The sequence below is a fragment of the Microcaecilia unicolor genome, chromosome 7 (assembly GCF_901765095.1).
Source record: "Microcaecilia unicolor chromosome 7, aMicUni1.1, whole genome shotgun sequence".
NCBI lineage: Eukaryota > Metazoa > Chordata > Amphibia > Gymnophiona > Siphonopidae > Microcaecilia > Microcaecilia unicolor.
Window position 1 is genome coordinate 110725322 of NC_044037.1, and position 6000 is coordinate 110731321.

Genomic DNA, 6000 nt, shown 5'->3' on the forward strand with positions numbered 1-6000 from the left:
CACTTCGGAGGCCGGTCAGTGTCCCGGGTCTTCCTCCGGTGCGGCGGTTTTTCCCGCCATAAACGCCCATCCCCCGCTGCTCGCCTCCGCCATCTTGGCCGGCCACTCTGCTCGGATGGCTTCTTCTTGGGCCGCCCTTGAGCTGGGAGACGTTAATGCCATGGCCGCCCTTGATTTGGGCGACGGCAAAAAAGCGGCTAAAGTTAAGCGCCGTTCTTCCCGCGCAGCTCCTTCGTGGAGTGTCGCACCGGACGCCATCTTGGATGCACAGCATGTTTCTCCCCTGCTCTTGTGAGCGCCGGTTGAGGGTGCGTCTAGGGCTGTGGCCCAGGCTGCTGAAGTGCACATTCTGGCGGGTTTCTCCCCCGAGTTTATTTTGCTGCTGCATCAGGCCTTCCTTATGCAAAACGCTGCCCCTTCTCCCTTGTCCGATAAAGGGATTGAGGCCCCCGGAAGTAAACGCCCTCGGGTGGATTCCCAGGCCTTAGAGGACTCTGTTTCCTCTGATGTAGATGAGGGCAGCGTATCTGAGTTCTCCCAACGGTCCTTTGGGGATTCCTTGGAGGAGACGGATTCCCGCTCGGATGGATCGGATGACCCCTCTGCAGCGCGGATCTTTCGCTCAGAGGATTTGCCCAACCTGTTAGTGCAGGCCATGAGCATTTTGAAGATTTCCTCTCCAGAGGACGTCTCTCCCTCAGCCCCTGTTGGCTCCGCCATTATGCTGGGGACGAAGCGCCCGCCTAGAACCTTCCACGTGCATGATGCCATGCACACCTTAATTTCGGCTCAATGGGATGTCCCGGAAGCGAGCCTCAAAGTGGCTAGGGCTATGTCCCGCCTCTATCCTTTGCCTGAAAGTGAACGGGAGGCCTTTCTTTGGCCTACCGTGGATTCTTTAATCACTGCGGTGACTAAGAAAACGGCGTTGCCGGTGGAAGGTGGCACGGCCCTAAAGGACGCCCAAGACAGAAGATTGGAGGCGGCCTTAAGGTCATCCTTTGAGGCGGCTGCCTTAAGTTTGCAGGCCTCAGTTTGCGGCTCCTACGTGGCCAGGGCGTGCCTGACGATTGTGCAGCGGGCTTCCCCCTCGGATCCTTCCTTGAGGGCTGATTGGCCGGCCCTGGAATCGGTCTTGGCTTATTTGGCAGACTTACTGTATGATGTCTTGAGAGCCTCGGCTAAAGGTATGGCTCAGACAGTCTCTGCGCGGCGGTGGCTTTGGCTGAAACATTGGTTTGCGGACCACGCCTCTAAGTCCGGCCTGGCTAAGTTGCCTTTTAAAGGGGTTGAGCTGGACAAAATTGTGACCGATCTCGGCACGTCTAAGGGCAAGAGGTTACCAGAGGTCAGGGCTCGGGCCAGTGCTCGCCCTGGTAACTGCAGAGGACGGTTTCAGGAAGCCCGTCGGTACCGCCCGGGCAAGTCGGGCTCCTCTGCCCCCTCTTCCTTCAAGAGGAACTTCTCCCCCAAGCAGCATTCCTTTCGCAGAGACCGCCGTCCCGGAGGTGCGCCCTCCGGTCCTCCCCCGGGGTCTCGTACCCAATGACGGGGTCCTGGTCCATGGCCCAGTACAGATTGGAGGACGCCTGTCCTCGTTTCTGGGCGAGTGGACCAGGGTAACTTCAGACGCTTGGGTGCTGGAAGTCATCAGAGACGGCTACAAGCTAGAGTTCTGCCGACCCTTAAGAGACGGGTTTGTACTCTCTCCCTGCAAGTCTCCGGTCAAAGCTGTGGCAGTGCAGCAGACCTTGGACAATCTGATCCGCCTGGGTGCGGTTGTTCCGGTGCCAGAAAATCAGCTTGGCAAGGGACGTTACTCCATTTACTTTGTGGTACCAAAGAAAGGAGGTTCTGTACGGCCTATCCTCGACCTCAAAGCGGTCAATCGGGCCTTGAAAGTTCGGCACTTTCGCATGGAGACTCTCCGCTCTGTTATAGCGGCAGTGAAGGCAGGGGAGTTCCTGGCATCCTTGGACATCAAGGAAGCGTACTTGCATATTCCCATCTGGCCTCCTCATCAACGCTTTCTGCGTTTTGCAGTCCTGGGCCGACACTTCCAGTTCAGAGCCCTCCCGTTCGGGTTGGCTACTGCTCCGCGGACCTTCTCCAAAAGTAATGGTGGTCATCGCGGCCTTCCTGCGAAAGGAAGGAGTACAAGTCCATCCTTATCTGGACGACTGGTTGATCCGAGCCCCCTCTTATGCAGAGTGCGGCAAAGCTGTGGACCAGGTGATTGCTCTTTTGAGCTCCCTGGGGTGGATCATCAACTGGGAGAAAAGCCAGCTGCGCCCGACTCAGTCCCTGGAGAATCTGGGAGTTCGATTCGACACCCAAGTGGGCAGAGTGTTCCTGCCGGACAATCGGATTGTCAAACTTCAGGCTCAGGTGGACCAGTTCCTAGTAGCCTCTCCGCTTCGAGCTTGGGACTATGTGCAGCTGTTGGGCTCTATGACGGCCACGATGGAAGTAGTGCCCTGGGCCAGGGCTCATATGAGACCACTACAACACTCTCTGCTGCAGCGCTGGACTCCGGTGTCGGAGGATTATGCTGTGCGCCTTCCCTTGGACCCAGCAGTGCGCAAGGCGCTGAGCTGGTGGCTGAAGACAGACAAGTTGTATGCAGGGATGCCTCTTGTGACCCTGGAGTGGATTGTCGTCACGACGGACGCCTCTTTGACGGGCTGGGGAGCCCACTGCATGGGAAGGACAGCGCAGGGGCTCTGGTCTCCTGCAGAGGCAAAGTGGTCTATCAACCTCCTGGAACTCAGAGCCATTCGGTTGGCGCTTTTGGAGTTCCTCCCGGTACTGGCGTTGAAGCCAGTACGGGTCCTGTCGGACAATGCCACGGCTGTGGCCTATGTCAACCGCCAGGGAGGTACCAAGAGCACCCCTCTAGCCAAGGAAGCCATGAATCTATGCCAGTGGGCGGAAGCGAACCTGGAACAGCTGTCAGCAGCCCACATTGCCGGAGTCATGAATGTCAAGGCGGACTTTCTCAGTCGCCATACCTTGGATCCCGGAGAGTGGCAGTTATCGGCTCAGGCGTTCTTGGACATCACGAAGCGCTGGGGCCAGCCGAGCCTAGATCTCATGGCGTCATCGGCCAATTGCCAAGTGCCGCGCTTTTTCAGCAGAGGACGGGACCCTCGATCTCTGGGAGTAGATGCTCTTCTCCAACAGTGGCCGACAGAAGAGCTTCTCTATGTGTTCCCGCCCTGGCCCATGTTGGGCAGGGTACTAGACCGGGTGGCAAAGCATCCGGGCCGGATAATCCTGGTGGGTCCGGACTGGCCCAGACATCCCTGGTATGCGGACTTGATCAGGCTCTCAGTGGACGACCCTCTGCGGCTGCCAGTGGAGCAGGGCCTGTTGCATCAGGGTCCCGTGGTGATGGAGGATCCCTCCCCCTTTGGTCTTACGGCCTGGCTATTGAGCGGCAGCGTCTGAGGAAGAAGGGCTTCTCAGACAAGGTCATCGCCACTATGCCGAGAGCGAGGAAGCGCTCTACTTCTACTGCTTACGCCAGGGTTTGGCGTACCTTTGCAGCGTGGTGTGAAGCAGGCTCACTTTCTCCCTTCACTGCTCCAATTTCTTCAGTGCTGGTGTTCCTGCAAGAAGGTCTGGAGAAAGGCCTGTCGCTCAGTTCCCTTAAAGTCCAGGTAGCGGCTCTGGCTTGCTTCAGGGGCCGCCTGAAGGATGCTTCCCTGGCTTCGCAGCCAGATGTGGTACGTTTTCTCAAGGGAGTTAATCACCTGCGCCCTCCTCTGCACTCAGTGGTGCCTGCGTGGAATCTCAACCTGGTGCTAAGAGCCTTGCAGAAGCCGCCTTTTGAACCCTTGTCGAGGGCATCTCTGAAAGACCTGACGTTGAAAGCAGTCTTTTTGGTGGCTATCACTTCAGCCAGAAGAGTTTCCGAGCTCCAGGCACTCTCATGTCGAGAGCCTTTTCTACAGTTCACTGAGGCAGGAGTGACTATTCGCACAGTGCCTTCCTTCCTGCCCAAGATTGTTTCTCGCTTCCATGTGAATCAGCAGCTCTGTCTCCTTTCCTTTCGTAGGGAGGACTACCCAGAGGAATACTCTGCTCTCAAATATCTGGATGTGAGACGAGTCATCATCAGATACTTGGAAGTGACCAATGATTTCCGGAAATTGGATCATCTGTTTGTCCTGTTTGCAGGTCCTCGTAAGGGTCTGCAGGCTGCTAAGCCTACAGTGGCAAGATGGGTCAAGGAAGCCATTGCAGCGGCTTATGTGGCCGCGGGGAAGGTGCCGCCTATCCAGCTGAAGGCTCACTCCACTAGAGCTCAGGCGGCCTCGATGGCAGAGGCCGGGTCCGTCTCCTTGGAAGAGATTTGCAAGGCGGCAACTTGGGCATCGGCCCATACCTTCTCCAAGCATTACCGCTTGACTGTGGCTGCTCGGGCGGAGGCCCGGTTTGGAGCTTCAGTGTTGCGGTCAGGGATTTCAATGTCCCGCCCTGGGTGAGTACTGCTTCGGTACATCCCACCAGTCTATGGATTGATCAGCATGATGATATGGAAGGTAAAATTATGTATCATACCTGATAATTTTCTTTCCATTAATCATAGCTGATCAATCCATAGCCCCTCCCAGATATCTGTACTGTTTATATTCTGGTTGCATTTCAGGTTCAAGTTTAGTCTTCAGTTCCTGTTCAGGAGGACTTCGTGTTCAAGTTTTTTCAATTGGATTCTTCAAGAGTTGAGACGAGTTTGTGTTACAGTGAGCTGCTGCATTCCTCTCCCCTCCGTTTTACGGGGCTGGATTGAGACATAAATTCTGCCGGCGCTCCCTCCCGCTTCGTGCGGCTGTAGGGCAGCTTTGTACCCCTCCCGCTTCGGCGGTGTTAGGGTCAGTCAGCTCCTCCCGCGGTTGCGGTTGCAGGATAAGCCAGATCCCCCCGCATCGGCGGGGTGGTGTCCCTCCCCCGCTCCGCGGGGATGAGCTGGACAGATTCCCCTCCCCCACTTGTGTGGGGATGAGCTGGGTTAATTCCCCTCCCCCGTTTCGGTGGTGGTGAGCTGGGCAGAGTGTCCCTTTGTGGGTGTAATTCTCTAAGTGCTGAGTCCTGCGGATGGAGCTTTGATATCGACATACTGAGGAGTTTCCGGCAGCACATGACCACATATAGGGAGGCAAAAGGATTGCTCTCTATCTCCACCTGCTGGTAGATGGACACAACCCACCAGTCTATGGATTGATCAGCTATGATTAATGGAAAGAAAATTATCAGGTATGATACATAATTTTACCTTCTGGGGAGAATACATCCGAGGAGGACTCTGTAACGTGCAGATCACCTTGATGATGAGGACTGAAGAATTCTGTCATGTTAATGAGGGCAGACCTAGAAAATTGGCACTGGAGATTAAAAATGAGTTCCAGGGAGTCTGTGGAAACTTTTAAAAAGCAGTGAGAGAGATTAAAAAGGAGGCAGCCGAATTGGTAGGCCATGTGGAGGAGGCAGAGAAACGGATTGAGGAGCAAGAATTAGCCATGGGACCTCCACACCACTACTATGGCTATACAAAAAGACCACATGGATATTTTAAATTGAGTGGAGGACCTGAAAAACAGGGCTAGATGACATAAAGGGGCATAACCGAAAGGGGCGCCCAAGTTTTCCTGAGGACGTCCTCGCAGGACATCTGGCAAAGGGGCAGGGAAACCCATATTATCGAAACAAGATGGGCATCTATCTTTCGTTTCGATAATATGGTCGGGGATGCCCAAATCGTGAAATTTAGGTGGATCTTAGAGATGATCGTCCTTAGAGATGGTAGTCCCCGATTTTCGGTGATAATGGAAACCAAGGACACCCATCTCAGAAACGACCAAATCCAAGCCCTTTGGTCGTGGGAGGAGCCAGCATTCGTAGTGCACTGGTCCCCAACATGCCAAGACACCAACTGGGCATCCTAGGGGGCACTGCAGTGGACTTCAGAAATTGCTCCCAGGTGCATAGCTCCCTTAC